This window comes from Bombus affinis, chromosome 3, assembly GCF_024516045.1.
Source record: "Bombus affinis isolate iyBomAffi1 chromosome 3, iyBomAffi1.2, whole genome shotgun sequence".
NCBI classification, from domain to species: Eukaryota; Metazoa; Arthropoda; class Insecta; order Hymenoptera; family Apidae; genus Bombus; species Bombus affinis.
This window is the reverse complement of record NC_066346.1, coordinates 539,205-557,959: the sequence shown is the minus strand read 5'-3', so window position 1 is coordinate 557,959 and position 18,755 is coordinate 539,205. Positions and strand designations below refer to the sequence as shown.

At 38.6% G+C, this 18,755-nt stretch overlaps 1 protein-coding gene across 4 annotated transcripts in view; it reads right to left on the bottom strand.

Moving 5' to 3' along the window:
• LOC126914503 (1-phosphatidylinositol 4,5-bisphosphate phosphodiesterase epsilon-1-like) overlaps positions 1–18,755 on the bottom strand; it is a 127,835-nt gene that overhangs the window by 83,315 nt on the left and 25,765 nt on the right. For 3 of the 4 annotated variants that reach the window (XM_050718536.1, XM_050718539.1, XM_050718537.1), the window contains exon 2: positions 6,952–6,999. The exons of the other annotated variant lie outside the window; for it this stretch is intronic. The gene's annotated coding sequence lies outside the window, so the exon portion shown is untranslated. The remainder of the gene's footprint in view (positions 1–6,951; positions 7,000–18,755) is intronic. 4 annotated transcript variants of the gene reach the window in all.

The window sequence follows — 18,755 nt, the reverse complement described above, 5'->3', positions numbered from 1 at the left end:
ATGCTTGCTTATTGCTCTATGTTCGAAGTAGAGTCAAAGACGCGAAGGAAACTTTTCATAGAAAATATTATCCTTCGAATCATAGCTATTATCCGTTTTCAACAGCTTCGTACGTCGCTTTTAAATTCTTTTTCACAACGAGTCGTAGAGGTAGAATGTGTTTCTAACTCTTTCTCGTATATCTGAAATTATAATATATATGACAAAGTGATTTATAAACGATGCGTAGAAATAAACGTAGATTAAACCGTAGAGCACTATGATTACGACTATCGCTAGATAAAACGCTATTTTAAGATATACGTAATTTTTTCGAAAGACGCTTCTTTCGATAATTTATACAAAAATCACCCGAGCATAGGATTTTGCACGCCTTCTTAAGTTTCTTCCGTTACATTAAGTATCAGTTAATTAACAATGTTTAATAACGGTTCGTTAAAAAAGTTGATTGAATTTTGCACAATGAACAGAATAATTCTTCCCATTCGTTATTCCGACGGTAATTTTTCCAATAGCCCGACTTTACACGGCTCTGTGCGTTTTGAAAACTAAACTTTTACATTTCGTTCAAGTTAAGCGTACAGTATTTAGCGTAACTTTGATCACAGCGCGTAAATGGATCGTATCTTGTGAATTTCGTCCTGCGAGAAGCGTATCCCGCGTTTATAGGAAATAATTAAGAGCAGTAAAGTATTCTTTCTAAGATTACACGCGTACTTTCTATATGAGAAATCGAGTTTGTTTGATACGTAGGATAAATTTACACGATGCATGTACATTTCGGCACAACTTTAGCTACGTTTATTTCGTATCGGAATTTCCACCTATTTTTTTAACAACGAATATCGATTAAAATATTTCTCTTCTTCCGCGATCGTTCGTAAATCGGCTCTAGTAGATAAATAAAAAAACACGTCGTTTCCGTTTGGCCCGAAACAGAAACCCGCGTACAAGTTTTTATCTCCTCGACTAAATATCAATTTGACGAATGAAAACCAACAAAAATCATAGGAAAAAAATGTTCAGAATGAGAGAGAGAGAGAGAGAGAGAGAGAGAGAGAGAGAGAGAGAAACAGAGCGGATGTTACGTTTACGTAATATGATAAAACAGGTGTCTGCGTGGGAGTATAAAAGAGCAATACAGTTTATAATCGTAGGATCGAATCTCTTTATATTTAACTCGATCTTAACAACGTAAAAATAATGTATTTAAATGAAAATGTTTCAACCTTTTCGCCCTTTAACGATGATAAATTTCAAGCCGTTAGACGATTACGTTTAAACATAAAATAGCGATCGATACAAAACCGAAAAAATATTTTTTATCGGTTTTAGAAACTCTCGCTACTCTGTCCTTACCGTGTCCTGGCAAATCAATTTTCGATGATTTTTCGTTCGCGTCGTATGGACTCGGAATTCACGATTTTTATATTCGGGTTATAATTATCCTGTAAGATTTTTTAGGAATCGTTATTAGTACAAAAGGTATCATAAAATATGAAACACCGTTTGCGAACGTAGCGAGTAAGAAAACGAACGACCGATACTTGTAGGAATACGGAGCATCTTCTTCGGGAGAAAGGTATAGGCTCGTACAAGAAAAATAACTAGAAAAATCAGACACGAAAGGATGTTCGACGGTGGAGTTTCTTACGCTCTCCTCCGTGACCGCGACGAAGAATGACTATCTCTCACGGCTCACGGTTTCGAATCCCAACAGGGCAGCCGACCTGATTGCCTTTCCAGCCTTTTTCCTTTTACACTTGCAATTCTCTGCCAACAACTTGGAAAATTGTCCATCAAACATGTTGAAACTTTCTACGATATTCTAGTATCTGTATACTATATACATTTCGTACTTTTGCGTATTTAACGACCGATTCGATTAACTATCGATTAGTTAGCAGGTGTTCATTTTTCAGAAGAACAAACGTATTTTCGCAATACCGCTAAGAACTAAATGGAGGAACCTTGCGATTGACACGCGGTAAACGCGATCCAAAAAAAAGAAAAGAATGAAGCTTTCCGAATGAAGCAAAAGAACGGCTGAAATTAACAAACAGAATGTTTCTAATGATTCGTTCGTTTTCCACGTTCTTTTGCCCGTATTAAAACTAGATTCGTAACACCAACGAATATCGATTTCATTTCGCGAATATAATGTTACGACTTACCTCTAGTCTCGGTACGATAATCGTACGATGAGTTTTACGACGTTTGCGTGTAATAATCTTTCAGCCCTCGCGAGCACACCATTTTCACACACCACTTTGCATCCTTCGACGATTCTATTCACCGGTATAAAAGCGTAAGGTTACGCATAAATGAATTATTATTCAGCAGGATGAACGACTCTCGCGTCTTATTAAACGATCCATCGCTGAAAATTTTCAACAACCTGCGCCAACATCGAGTTCTTCGAGTACAAATAATTCAGTTTTTTCTTTTCTAAATGCCTTGTCGCTTTACAACGTAAGTAGATATATTTCAGCCGAGACAGCTGCTAAGTTGCTCCTGCAGAAAAAGAAAATTGATTAAAACGCTCCGAAACAGAAAATAATTTTACGAACGAATTCCGTTATAGCGATCCACCCTTGTCCAAACGGCTGCTCGAGAATCGAAGAAAAATCGTTTCTTTTTATGAAATTTCCTTAGAACGGAAACTTATTGGAACGTTTGGGAAAATATGTATCAGCGAAGACGGACAGCTGGAGGACAGCTGCGAGGAAACGAAAAAAACGTGACATCCCTCTTCTTCCTTTCGCGTATAAATCACCATAACTTACGCGACAAATTACCTACATACAGAATCTGGCAATGCTGATCGCGAGACATTACGCGCGTGTTTCCTCCAACGATGGATCAAATGCACGTTCCTGTTCACGAATGTTCGGACATCTTCTAATTTCATAAAAAAACTCGATAATCGACTTAACCTATCGGGAATACGATCGATCAGTCGGAATCGTAGACACGAGACACCGATTCGGCACAGCCATTCGATTCACCGATGACGGAGAAGAAAGAATATGCTTTCCAGACAACCCGATACAAAGTTCGCGTCGATGTTCCAACTTTAACGCTGCTCCCCTCTATTTCTTCTACGTCCAAGCGTTATTATTTAACGTCACACAGCGAGAATCAGAGTCAGTTCGTAACAGCGAAACAGAGAAAACGGTGAAAGCACACGATACCTATACTTGCGAGGAGTAACGCGCCAACTTGGATCGTAAAATATTCCACCGTTCGATGATCACAGCGTCGTAATGGGCGCTCTCGCGTCACGAGGTTGTCGCGAGAGCATTCGCAAAATTCGAGATCGATCAACGTGAAAAAGCACCGCGCGAGTCATTCGGCCAACATACGTATCCGTCTACTTTCAAAGATGGTTCCTTACGCTCTCGCGTAAGCTTCGAAGTATAAGCAAGCATACATACGTACATACACACGCGCCACCTCTGAACTCGCACGAGTTTCAATGGATCCTGTTTTCCTCAAATTTTCCTTTCTTCGTATTTTCTTCCACCCTATCTTTATATCTCTTTACTTTCGTTCCTCTATTTTAAGTTCTGTATAAACACGGCGATTTTTACTGCGCCCGGTTCTTTCACCGCCACGCTAAATTACGCTTTCAAGTTCATAATCGCATGTTAATACACCGTTTTTATTATCGTCTTCGTCGAGCTGTTTAGATCGTGGCATCGGTGTTAAAAACGGCGTTTTTCTTCCAGATATTTATAGCGTACGGTAAGATTTCATTTTCGTATCCTATTCTCTTTTCACTTTCCTTTAAATTTTAAACATCTATTCCATATTTACGCGGATCAGATTGCCTATAATTTGATATTTATGCAAATTCGTATTTCCTACGAACGCGGAAAAGCGCGCATACCTAAGCAGAGATTTATTTATATTTATTATTTTGCTCGTTAAATACCTACGCGTTATCGCGATTACTCTACTCTGGATATTTTATACGTGTACGAACCATGCACACTTGCATCTTGAAATTTCCCATAAATGTATAAACTCGTACAGCCTACGTATAACCTTTCGATACGTTAAGTATCATTTTGTCCTTAAGCAACGCAATGAAATCCATTATCCGATTTCTTGCCCGTCTCTCTTATCGTTAGTCTCGGACGATTAGGCTTTCGAAGTTGAATAGAATCGTTAGAGAAGGCTTTAAAAACTGAAACGCGGAATATTCGAGCTTGTACTTGCAAAAATATTCGAGCGTAAGAGATAAGCTATATAATACGAATATTCGTATTGCCCATTTTACAACGTTCTTTCTAGAAATCGGACTAAAAGACGTAAACGAGCGATTTTATAAAAATGTCGTATCGAACGAGCAAAATATAAATACACGGTAAACGCAGATCGTTTGATCGGAGCGTTTGATTTGTACGCGATAGCTATAATAAATCTATGGAATGTTCGATAACAGCGCATTCTGCGAATACCAGCAGGCGCAGCAAGACAAAATCTACGAATCAAAGCGACGTTTTATTTGTTTGTCAGCGAAGCTATAAATTTTGTGGAATGTTACGAATATAATACGAGTTGATTAATTTTAATTAACAATTTAGAGTAAAAAAAAAAAAAAATGACCAAAACTTTGTCGTTTGAACAGCTATCGATGTATGTATCGAAACTTTTTTTTCCACGAACAATTTAATTTGCTTTAAACGTTTTCACGAGCTGATACGAAAGTTGTCGTTTAAGCAACCGATTCTTTGAAAATCGTACTTGTCAAGTTCACGAGTCGATGCGAATCTAAACTTACGAATCAAGTTGTAACATCAAAGAGACGCTTTTAATTTAACAAGCGAAGCAACAAGCGTTTAAATAGCAAATATATATAGTGGTATACAGGTACCGTATATAGCAAAGTATACCGTTACCATACCATTTAATAAGAAATTTAAGCTTGGAACTGTTTGCAAACTGATAAACGGTCTAAAATCAGTTTCTACGCGGATATCTTATGAAATATCTTAAAAGTGACTTTTTGTAATTTCAAAGAGACGCCTTTAAAAAGCTATCGTAATAATTTAGATGCATTTTAAATTAAAGATAATTTAAATGTGCCGAATATTCTCGACTGTCTCGCTTTCCCCTCGAGCCAAATTTACGATGCCGGTCGAAAGTGTAAGCGGATAAGTTTTATCGAAAAATTCATAAAAGTTTCGTGGACAATGCGGTATCGGAACGAACGGCGAATATCCAAGTGGCGAGAACATAATAGCTGCCACAGTTATAAATAGCGTGCGCCTTTCATGACGTAGCTACGCAAAATTGAAGCGAAAAGTGCACACTTGCAAATTGTTCGTTTCATGGCCTTAAATCGAAGCGCAACAAAGTTCATACGCTCTTGTTTGCGTGGAAGCGTTTTCAAACGAAACTACTATGCCCAAACGAACAACATCCTACTGTGATCATTGTGCGATGAAACGCGTAGCGCGTGAAAAGGGAATTCATCGTTGTACAAATGTAACTCTGCTGCTAAAAGTTCCAACGCTCGCTGAAAAGTAATAAAAAAAAAAAGAAAGAAAAAAAAAACAAAACAAAAACTATACGGTTGTTGCGTAAGCGTGCCATAATGCATAGTATATCATATACCGCGCACGATGTGACATCGAACGTTTTACCCGCATATACGTATAGCGCCGAACGTAACGTACAAACGTACCGAACATGGTACATCGTAAATGAAAATAAGAAACGATAAATAAGTGAAAAATGTTATTAAATCTTACGAATTTAAAGATCGTTCGTATTTCATAACGGAGACGTCCGATGGATTTAAAAAAAGAGGAAAGAAAGAAAATATACATAGTCATCGAACGAGATACTTTCTTCTTTCTCAAAGTCGGTATAACAACGCACAGAATGCGCGCGATACGCGGAAAAATATGAAATATCCAAGACACGGTACTCGTTATAATACTTAATAGGCGAGGTAAATTTTTCCTCGAGTTCTACTCTTTCGTCGTATCGTTAATTACTAACGTTGTTCGATAAGCAAAAAGAGATCGGTCGTTGACGGTATACGGTAGAAATTCGACTTTGATCTTCTTCGGAAAACTAAGAAAATGTAAAAGATCGACAGACGGATATATATCGCGCAGCGTATCGAATTTATCAACGAAGAATATGTGGCGTTAGTATATCGGAAATATCGAACGATGTGACGCGATAGCCATTCATAATTTCCGGTTGGATCTGGAAAATTTCTGGTTCCTTCGATGGTATAGAGGGGGAATACCGCTCGTACAGTTTGGAATTTCCCACTGTTTTCGATGCAATTCCATTAAACTCGGCCAAAAACCGCAAATTCGAAAATCGATCGTTGCGCGGCTTCGAGACGAATGTTCGGGCACCCGGCTTGTTCCGTTTACTTGCGCAATTTCCTCCTATAATGCTGATCGTGAAATTTGCGGCCCTCGACCCAACAATTACGTTATTCCGCGAATTTTCGTCGATCGGCCGCCTAATTATCGACAACGACAGTTTCGAACGAAAACTTTTCAATAACCAGGCTAATGCTGTTATTTCGTTCCGGCCGTGTTTTCGACGCAGAAATTCGTCTTTTGTTTCTTCGATATGGACGCGCAACATCGAATTACCAAAGTTTACAGATAGTAGACACATATTCTATTACTTTTCTTGTATTTACGAAGATTTTACTTGTGTATAGTCTTTGCGAGTTAAACAACGATCGATCGTATGTATTTGATCAAATAAGCAATTCGATGAAAAACGTTCTCGACTCTCTAATAGTCGAGGAATAGGTCACAACGAGTCGTTAATATGATAAAAGGGATTACTCGCTTCCTCGTTCCTCGAGATCTTAATGGAACGTTTACTTTGAAACGACAGCTATAATTGCCGACTAAAAGGGATGGTAAGATTTAATAAGATGGAAGAGAAAGAGTCGTTACTCACGTTAACATATTCGTGCGCGACTGTAAATAACTCCAACTGCAACAGCAACTGCAACAGTAACAAAAATAAACGATTAATTTAAAGTCTTGAAAGTATGGACGCTGTTACTTCGTGTATTATACCACGTACGTATGGCATGCGATCTATTAGAAACAACGACGACCCATTTTCTATCTTACGATAAATTACTAGATTCGTTTAACAGAGTCACAAATTTCCGAAAGTATCGTGCATTACAAAACAAAGATGGAAATTGGTTAGAGGCAAAGTACGAAATCTACAAAGCGACGACGTGTAATTTTAATTCGAACGATAAATATACGTCGGCTGGTTGAAAAGTCGAAGCAACCGAGGCTCGTAAATTTCAGCTAATTGCTTGGCCAAGGTGTGGGGTTGAAGCGAATAGCCATGAAAATTGTGATCGATAAACGAGATAAATAAAATACCACGGACGAAGCGACAGAAAATAGAAGAACGAAAACGCCATTCTTTCGAATTAACAAATTATCGCGAATTTCGTCGAATATATAATATTTGCCGCAAGAGCGTATGGAACCACGGACTTTGCTCCAACTATTAGCTCAAAAATTTAATATCCGACCGATAAAAATCAAATTATCTCAATTTCGATAAAGAAAGGGGGATTGGAATTTTTGCACGACCAACTCGACGGAGCTTTAAAATAACATTCTACGTTCTACGTACCTAATTTGTATTAAATCCGTATCAAACCGCATGAAATCCGATAAATCTTACGTTTCGTACGAGTACGCGGATCTCGTATATCGAACGAACCCTCTAACTCGATAAAGTAAATACGAAACAAACGGTGGTCGTTAAACGCGATACCTTTAATTTTTCATTCTCCGTATTTCTGTATCGGAAGTACCGCTTAATTCGATTAATCGCTTATTATTATTTTAAATTTTATCCTTTAAATTTGCACATTTGCGTTTATTTCGCACAGTTCCGTTCTATGTAATATGTAATACGTAATTTACATTTTAATCGAATTCTTTACTTTTATCGATACAAGCGAAATTCGTAATTCGATCTAAAGTGACTTTTCGTTTCGTATCGCGGAAAGGAACTGTGCAAACGCAACGCTCGTCGTGCATCGAGAAAAATTGGCGAGCTACGAAAATATTTTAAATTCGCAGAAGCGGAAAATTGTGCGAAAAGTAAAATTCTATCTTTCGAACGGGATCGATAATCGAATCTGTCTTCCATATTGATTTCGGTATTTTCAGGTCTCGCGTCCAACCTAGTCTTCTGCCGAATCGCTGAAAACGATAATAGGCGATGTTTAACTTCGACCTGTATCGATCGCGTCGATAGATAGTCGCGGTAACAAGCATTTTCAACATTCATGCGTAAAAAAACAGCAACGATGGAAAATGATCGAACGTTTGAACGTTTTATATATGATTTACTTTATAAGCTTACTTATTAAGCTTATACGTGTGTGTGTTCCACGGTAACGCGATATATTTAAATATATATATGTAGTATCCAAATGGGCCTTAGAGAGAAAGGACAAGTAACGATGTTTGGATTTAATATATATTATTCGAAGCAACGAAATGATTACAATGCTGTTCTACGTTCTATTCTCGCACGCGGCTTTCTGCTTCCCAATTCAAGCTCTGTCCACTCCGCACACTCCACACGCTCTGCACACTCTGCACGCTCTACACGCTCTGCACGCTCTGCACGCTCTGCACGCTCTGCACGCTCTGCACACTCTGCCTTTTTCCGTTCTTCGGAACAGGTATCCCGAAACCCCCGTGGTCAAGGTCACGCAGCCTTTTCACGAAAACTGTCCACTTAAAGGACCCAACGGTACATTGATGCTAAACGGTACTTTGTTTACAGTTCGGCCGATACCTTAGGCCTTTTGGCCCCGATACTACGTATATATTTCGTTGGAACGATATCGCAGCATATTAAAATATAGATGACGCTTTGAAGTAATCGAGAGTACAACTACCGAAACGCGTCAAACGCTATCACCTCGCTGTCAATTTTGCCAACAACTGGAAGAAAATAACGTTGAAATACGATATCAAGTACAAGATCAAACTGTTCGTTTAATAACGGATCGGATTTAATACATTCGACGATGATCGACTTTTAAAGTCGGTGAAAGTCGAGTCAAAAATTAAAACGAGAAAAGCTTCTCTCTAATATCGGGCTATGCGTTTCGCGAATTGTTGCGATCGTTGCTCGAGCGAATCGACTAGAAATGGAATTTCAATTATCGTACACACCGGTGATAGCTGGATGAATTTGGAGGCTCCACTTTGCGAGAGAAAGTTTAAAGCAGTTCAAAGCGTCAAGACGCGTTGTTCGATGCCATTAACCACGAACCGGTTTAATTGATTTCTTAAATTAGCTTCGATATATAGATAGTCGGATAGACAGCTTAAATCGTGGCAGTCGAGGAAAATGAACGAAGAGGTAGCTGCAGGAACGTAGACGCGTTGAACGAAAAGGGCCAACAGAGAAAAAAAAGCAGAGGAATTAACGGTAACGAAAAAAGGAAAGCAAAGGCGACGCGACGCGACGCGACGAGGCGGCATTGTTCAAGGAGAGAAAAACGGAAATGGGTTCAGCGGTTAAATATCGAATGGAATAGGGAAGCAATCGGTACGAAACGAAGCGGAATGACCTTATTGCTTAGGTGGGGTGCAATCTGCAATTGCTTTGGTTCGTTACTACAGCTGGCTACCGCTGATTCGCGGCTTTGAATTTCATCCGAGTAGTCCGCGCGTCACGTCTTACGCATCCGACGATACTCGTTACTTGTTTACCACATGCTCGTTACCGATATCGAATTCCGTATCGTATGTCACGTAATTCGCGTTATAAGATCATCGGAGAGTTTTTCGTTCCTAGGCGGCCACGAAACTGTACAAGGCACGACCCGATAAAGTCTAATTCGAAGTACGTGAAATCGAATAGTTAAATTTACCTGTAAAAGATTCTTTTGTCTGCGTTACAAGGTTCGCAGTTTGTCGTGCAGTTTGCCGTGCTGTGGATAATCTTTGAGTTTAGGGCGAACCCTGTATCGAATTGTCTATAGGCGGAACGACGCGTTTCACCGTGCGGATGTACCGTGCAGCGCATAAGCGGCAGGACGGCAGTTCTTTCTGCAGGCAAGAGATATCGATGCGCGAGATGTCGAGCTCGAGTTACGATATCGGCAAAACTTGCCGTATACACCCGGAAACCCCGAACAACGTTGAACGTAGCAACGTTAACCACGACAAATGCTAAATTCTCGCGTTAACAGCGCCGAGCGTCGAACCTGGGAATCCAAGTGGCGAAACCCCACCACTCTCTGCGTATGTACTTTCTTCGGCGAACTTTGATGCTTATCAACAGTTTCGTAACGCGTAGCTTCAATGGTCATTTCGGACGAGCAGGCGGGCTTGTAACGCTAAGGGTTTATTAAAACTTGACAACTCGATACGATATATCGACTTATGTAAGCTTTTATAAGAACACGTTGCATCAGCAACATGGGAAAACCGAACTGCATCGAAGACAAGATTTCATATAGTATACCTATGATAATCCGAATAAAAAAGAAAAGACTAGCGTAATACGTACACTTAAAGCGTAAAAATTGATCTACTCGCTTTTCGATAACGAAGAAATTATTTATATTTGGATTCCGCGAATCGCGAAACGAGCAGATACCGGAGTATCTACAAATACAAGAAAATGATTTTCTATGACGTTTAAGATTTCAAAAGTTCGGGCTGTTGCTCGACTATCGTAAAGTTATTCTATTTATGCTACTTGCTCGTGGTTACTCTAAAACTGAAATACACGTATTCCGAACTAAAAATAGTGGTCTGCAAATTTTCGATTCTGGATGGAACATTCGCTATTTTTGAGACTTCGAGTAAACAAAAATTGTTTTTTTCTTCGGTATATTAGTTTCACGATAGGAAGAAATATAGAAAAAACAAGTAAGATATTCGAGCTTCTGACCTCCACCGGCTAACGTTTCAGATACAGACAGATACAAAAATGTTTCTTTTCGCGATTCAAAAGCGTTCCAACGTTTCCAAATATCTTTTACCAATATATCGCGCACGTTGTACGGAACGTTTCGAAATTCTCATTACAGCGTTAATGAAATATTTCGCGAGAGCGACTGTTATATTTAATACTCTATCTAGTTAACTTTGTCGAAACTAAAAATACGCTGTTATCAACTGTCGAGGTTTATCTCGGAATAGAATAGAGAGGCACGCGTATAATAAGAAATATATTTAAGTAATAAGTACGGTATAGCGCAGATCCGCACACTGGCAGCGTTACTTTACGATTCGAGCTTCGAAGCGATGGGCCACCATCTGTCCATGGCACGTTCCTAGAAAAGGCTATGAGGATGAGAGGCCCTTCAAATTGATTTAGAGCTAAACAATACTCGATGGCTTCCAGGGCTAAGAAAACCAAACACTAGAGAAGATGTAGAGTTTTCCTAGAAGCGAGAATCGCTTCGACATCAAAGACAAAGATGGACGCGTGTCCACTCGTTCTTACAAAATGACGTCTCACCGAGAACAAACAGACGTGAATTTTGTACGACGAGTCAAACGTTTATATACGCGAATCAACGTATATGCGCGCGTGTGCCAGACACGGGAAAAAAGAGAAGCTTACTAGAAAATGAATATTTCCAACCGAATCCGTGTAACCTCGGCCTTCTTTCGCGCGTATACGACACCTGTGCGATGGATACCGATTATACGTTACTGTATATATATATGTATATGTAATTTGCCTTCGTACGAATTTCATTCAATGTACGTATCGAAGTATCAGCGATAATTCGTGCGATTATTCCGCCGGTATTCGATGTTAATAAATACGTGTATCGTGACACGAGAAAAGAGACTCGTTATCACCACTTTGGTAAATTATTCTGGCGAAAGTAAAACAACCAAAGAAAAAAAGATCGATACGATTATTTATGTTTCTACATGTACGGTAAATAATTATCCATGTCTTTTATTCTTTGTATCTTAGATATTTACTTATCGAGAGACTGTGAATTTTCACATAAATTCGTAGGTTTATGGACCGAGTTAGAAGAATGGAATCAAAGTAGAGATTTCTTTCAACTTTTCAATTTTTTATATTTTCCTAGATTATCTACATTCTATAGATTTTTGGCCACATAGAAAATAAATAGCCGACAATTCTCTAGGGAACTCGTGCACGCTTGTACGTATCTTCGAAGTGCAGTTAGATCCGTCTGCAGACATAAATTTATTTTTACTGCGGTGAAAATTCTGCAAATGATCGAGGGGAGCGAGAGCGCGTAAACTTACGGCGACGCGGTGAGATTCGAAGTTTTGCAGCTTCTGCTGTCGGTAGAATTGAAAGGCATTTACATTTATAGCGACTTCCGTCGTAATGAAATCTCGGCATCGCGCGAACGCGCAACTTTGCCGAAACCATTAAAAAAATACCGTCTTCGTGGAAAGGATCGACAACGAGACGTCAAATGCCACTTCTCGCGACAAAAACTTGTTAAATATTTCTGTATTTGCCGAATAGTCGTTTCTCCTTTTTATTGTTTATTTAAGTTTAACGAGCGTTCGTTGATCGCGATTAACGTTGCGTCAACGATACGTTGATATTGGCGCGTTGATCGAACAAAAGTCGAATATTCCGAATACGACTATGACGACGAAACACCGATCGGACAATTTCGAGTTGAAAGCCTAAGCAAAACAAGCGTTCGACGCGACACGACCAGCTAAATTCGTTACAATTTAATATATGCCCGTATAAATTCCAATTTTACGCGAGACACGAGAATTTTAAACTCGTTTACGTCTGTCGATGCTCGATTGCTATTTTCGCAGCAGTTATAAAATAGCGCCGCGACTCGTTGAAGGTGTGCAAAAGTTACAATGGAATTTTACATACGATAATTGATAATTTTAATACTCAGGGTCCCGATCCAATATATTATCGGACGTCCGATAATCGCAGACGCGGGAACGTTCGCTTCAAATTGCAAACACCGAAAGGATTCCTTCTCGCTTCGTTTTATTTTTCATTCGTTTACCGCGAAAAATTCTGTTTCCTTCTATTATAATTCCGCGCATCGACCACTTCCCTTTTTCATCCGTTCTCTGAAATTCCAGCCAAGATTATTCGACCAGTGTTCGTTTCGTTTTCCGCCGTTTCTCTTTCGCGAATTCTCTCCCTTCCGACGTAAGCTCCGTAGTCGTCCCAATGAAACGTTTATACGAAAATCGAGTTTCGTGGTCGTAGGAGCTGCATCAGATACGAAGCTGTTCGGTAAAAACAACGTATACGCGTACGTGTTTAAAAAGCGAAGAGCACAGTGACCGAGTCGGAGAGTACAATTTTGATAATAAAATACGGTATCTGACTCGACGATAAAATAATTCATTCGTATATAGCTATATGATTGTTAGGGCGTGTAAAATACGTATAAAAGAAAAATTATTACATATTTGTATATAACTAGGATGTAAATAGTTTAGAAATCTCTGCGAATCTCCGGATCGATAAATCTTTGATTCCGCTTTATCGCTTCGTTACTCGATGCTTTTTTTTTGTCATATTCTCGATTATACGAATAACGTTCGATCTCTCTTTGTATCGTTATAATCCGATTTAACGCTTTAGACTTTTAGTCCGGTCATATTGGGCGGTCGTATCGTTAAAGAGCATCCTGCCGCGGAGTACCGTCTTACGACCCTCCCTTTTCGGCCAGAACTAATTTCTTCGAGGATTCGCAAAAGGATCACGTTTCCGGTATCTTTCGTATTCTAAGAAAATGCGCAGACGTCTAGCAATTTGAATTTCATACGCAGATTTATCCATAACGAGCGTAACGGATCAGAAAGGGAAGGCACGTAGAAGGTAAACCGGAACGAGAAATGGATACGAACGTATAAAAGGAAGAAAATTCCGAAAGGAAAAACTGCATCTGCTCGTTTTACTTTACATTAGTAATTTGACAGTTCCGATTAATCGATTCGTTTCAGATACTAGATTTAAGATTCATCGGCGATACTAATTTACTTCGTTTGATTACCATCATCGACATCTCGCGCTTATCTACAAGTTTAAACAGTTTTCGTTAATCGCAGAGACACACTCTGCCGTGAAGCTTTTGTCAACGTTAGCGACAAAATCCCTAATACTTTTACTTCGCTGTACTATGATTAACAAAAGAAAGATACCATTTGACGACGAATTTAAAGGAAAAAAGATGAATACGTAAAAAATGAAAATGTGTTTGCGTAAAAACGACCTCAAATCCAATCGTCGGAAAAGTTCAAACGCCTATCGATATCGATGGATGCTCTCGAAGCGAGTACGATCCGATCCGTGCATTTTCTCTCGCTAAGGCACGTAAGCATCGAGTTTGTGGAAACGAGAACGAGGAGAATTCGCGTAAGATATCCGACGATCTTAGACAATGACATACTGTCTTGGAGAACCTTGTCCGTGTACGAATATAATCGTGAATCCGACTTGGAGATTATGCTTGCTAAACCCGTGGATGCGCTTGACGCGATTATTCCGTATAGCGAGACACGTATACGTGGCACGTCTTATAAGAACTCTGTTTCAGTTTTTCGATAACGAGCTTTTCGACAAAACGTTTGTATAACTATTATTGTACAACTATTTATATTTCTTTGCATCGCGTGAAAATAACAATCCTTAGAACGTATTTAGCGAAACAAGATGATAGATTTAAGAGATACCGAAAGAGAAGTTGAAATATTTTGTAACGCTTCTTTGTCTAAGGCAGAGAAATTATTAACGCGAAGCAAACATACCGTTACAAATTATTTAAAGCGTCCGTTATATTATTAACCTTTGTTGTTAATCCAACTTTGCACCTCATCGAGTCCTATATTATTAAACTCGACATATGCATTAATTTATCCACTCGATGAAACAGAAAATTACGTAAATTGTCGTTATTGCGTTATCTATCGTGTTGGATGACGTTCGCTTAATGTTTATATCATCTATTTTCCTAGGCTTTTTCCAACATTTTATTTACAATTTTTGTGTTAATTACGTGAAAATACTTTCCAATTATCCGAATGGCGTTGAAATACGAGCACTGTAAAGTTTATCTTGTTATACTGTTTATACAAAACAGGTATAAACGGGTGTCTATAAGACGTATTAAAGTTTCTGCAACTAACTTATTTACGTATAAATAAAAGCAACGAAAATCATTTACATTTTCGTATCTTTAGCTATGTATGTAGGTATACGTTTCAAAGATTAAACGTAAAGATGGAAAGGGAGAGTAAACGTTGGAAAAACTGCGCCAATTAGACATCGACGTTTCGCTTCGTCCCCGCCACGTTTCTCTAATTTATTTCCAACCAATTTTTACCTTCGTCGCTCGCTCGATCAGATTTCGGAAGAACAGAAAACCAAAATGACACGCAAATAGCTAAATATGTGTTTCTAGCATTACGAAGATCGTTTTCATCGAAAACGTTCATCTTCAAAGGAATTACGCGCGTTATTTCGGAACGAAGCAGTCTAAAGCTATAGAAAGATAACGAATGAAAATACAGAAAGACGACAAGACGATAAACGAGTTATATCTTCTATAGCAAGATTACGAACATAATAACTCTTGGTGTACGCGAATAATAATATTTTTGCGAACCAAAGGTAGATTTTCCAATCTACTTTTTAAACGTTTACTGTTTTAAAAATAATAGCTGTACGTAAAGTTACCGCCGCTTTACGGTAAACGCTGTACAATTATCGTTATAAATCACTCACGGAACGCTGAACATCTTAGTGGAACCGATGGAACCATAAATCAAAAAGATCGAGATCTTCGAAGCTCGCGAAGGCAAATTAATCGGATTTCTTTGTTCTCTCTATTCTTTATGAAAAATTCTACGCGAATATCGTGAATGTGAAATATAGGTTGATCAGAGGTCGGTTTTACCAAGAAACGAACACACGAGAAAAGATTCGAAAGAAAGAAACGATTCTTTGCCGCGTAAAACTGCAAATGGATAAATACAAGAGAAAATATTGCAGCGTGTAATTTATTACGATCGAATCGTACGAATAACAGATACATCGATTCGTTGGTAAAGTCAGGAAATGATTTTGTTCGAAATATGTGGACAGCGAAGGAAGATGAAGACTATTTGGAACAGAAACGAACCAAAGATCGTGCTTTTAACGATTTAAATAATACGCGAAACGTTCGTGTCGTGTAAATATCAAAGCGAAACCTTCCACGTGTTAAATCATTTAGGAGGCAAGCTTTGGAAACGCGTTTGTTTATGTTTTTGAAAGAACGATATTCGATGAAATTATGATATATATATACATTGTAGAGTGATATTTGTTTATGCTAGAAATTCTTTAAAAACTTTCACCGTATTTGAAACACGGGGAATAATTTCAATTTCTCGAAAGTAAATACTTTCGACGGTATATTAGAGCCACGTAGACGAACTTTGCGTAGATGATCCACGTAGGAATATTTGTTGCGCGCGTTATAAACGGACTACGGTACGAGAATAATTAAAAAATTTCGAAATAACTTGATAACGCATTTGAAACGACGAAATAAGAAAGTAAATGTGCTTAAACATCGTGCTTCGCCCTTTTTTCTAAGTTCGCGCGTATCATTATACATATCCACGCGATATCCTTGCTTCGAATTTCCCTTCCAGTATGTATAATATATACTTGGAGCTTGATGAACCCAGGGTTCGGAAAAACGAAATATTTATCGATTTTTATACCGATTATCGACTAAACTTTGATCGACTTCGATAAACGCTACTCGATAAATTACAATATATTCGAAGCATGGACATTTGTCAAATACAAATTCTTGAATATATTTCCTTCGATTTATCGAAAAGGTTAAAGAAACCTGCGGTCTCCTGTGTCTCCTTCGAATTCACGCATCGTCTTTGTTAAATCACAAAGGTGCGGCGGCGCATTTCCATTCTTATTACATTTTGCAATTTCTCGTCTCCGTAATTAAATGTCGTCTTGCGCATCAAGATCAAGACGTTCGTTTCAAGCTCGGTACGGCACTTAAGCGCTTCCCTGCATCTGACATCGACCTGCTTACACATTACACATACCCTCCATCTCGCTCTTCCGTCACTCGCGCGCTTCCTTCGCTAATTATCGTATTAAAAATTGCTTCGAGCAATTTCCACTCTTTTTTATTTATTTGCGAATTTGCATCGAATCGTTGCGCGTTCGTATACTTTGCTACGTTTTCGAGCTACTTCCAAGACTTCTTAACTGATTCGATTCTTACGTTCGATGGAATTTTTATTTAACCATTACGTTTTCTTATTCTTTGCTTCGAACGAATTTTAGTTTTTTCATCGAGTAATCGGTTAACGTAATTTTTAAAAGAGGTAGATGGAAAGGCAGAGATAAAGGTAAAATTAAAGGGAAATACGTAACATGTCACGTATTTATACGTATACTTGCGTATATACAAATAGACAGGTGTTTATATCTGTGCAAGCAGAAATAAATCCGCATTAAGGGTTCAAATGCTCGCTCGAAAAAAGAAATAGTCATTTTCAAACGCGAAATATAACAAACGGTTCAACGAAATATAATAACGGATTTGTATTATTGTAATATCGCTGTAAGTTTCGTATCTGAAGCCTACTGTTGTCTCGTGGCGACTGTAAATCCTCGATCGATCCCTTTGTATTACACGTGTTTATCAAACGTAATCTTTGAATAAAGTTTTATCGTTAAATGACCCATGTTTATACGTATAACGTCGTTCGCTCGATTACATTCGTAGAATACACTGACAAAGTTTAGTCGTTAAACCCTGAGACACTCTGTATATCTAATCACAGAGTTTGCTGTTCGAGAACAGAACGCGACAGTCCGTGCAGTTAGTCCAGCCGGATTAACTTTTTTTCAGAAACAAATTAACGACAGAAGCGTTTTTGCGGAATCTGATTGTCTTATTTTCAGCCGCTAAATAACGTCGAACGAGGAAATAGACGTTATCCATCTTTCCTTTTTTCGAGTAACTCCAAATTGAAAAAATAAAATTGTCTTTCTACGTGCCATAGTCGCCGAGATAGCGCGACTTTTTCCATTAGTTACAATTTCCTCGCGGTCTCTGAACATTCTCCGACCGCCCGCTGCGAAAGAGGTACGACGCTTTATAAAAGTTTTTCCATTCTTTCTCTCTGGATGTACGATCGACGCGACACACGAAAAATCTACATACACGTAATGCGAGTAACTAATAGCAAAACGATCGCGTCTCGAAATTTTTAACGGTTTAACGTTGGCGATTTTTCGAAGTCGATCGATCCTAGAGAAATCGATAGAAACAAATTCCATTACGGTAGGATGAAAAACGCGAAAGTTATTGCATTTTACAACTAAGCAAAAACGATTATCGCTGTATTTTAGCCAAGAGCGTTTCAACGAAAGATCTTTTCACTCGAATATCGAAATATAGGTCTTTCGGGAAGCGGACGCGCAATGCGAAATTTGGCACGCTCTTCCGGTCCGACTGGTACTTACTTTCTTAAATTTCATTAGCTACGATTTTCTACTGAAAGTTTTCCACGTATGACGGATAGTTTCTAATAGATACAAAGCGAAATGTAAAAAAAAAGTTGCGTTTTAATCGATATTTCGCTTTACGGAGGAGACGCGGCGGAGAAAAATTGTTTCAAAGTTTTATTATATACGCTTATCTTGCTTTAAATATCCTTTTTTCAGGCTTA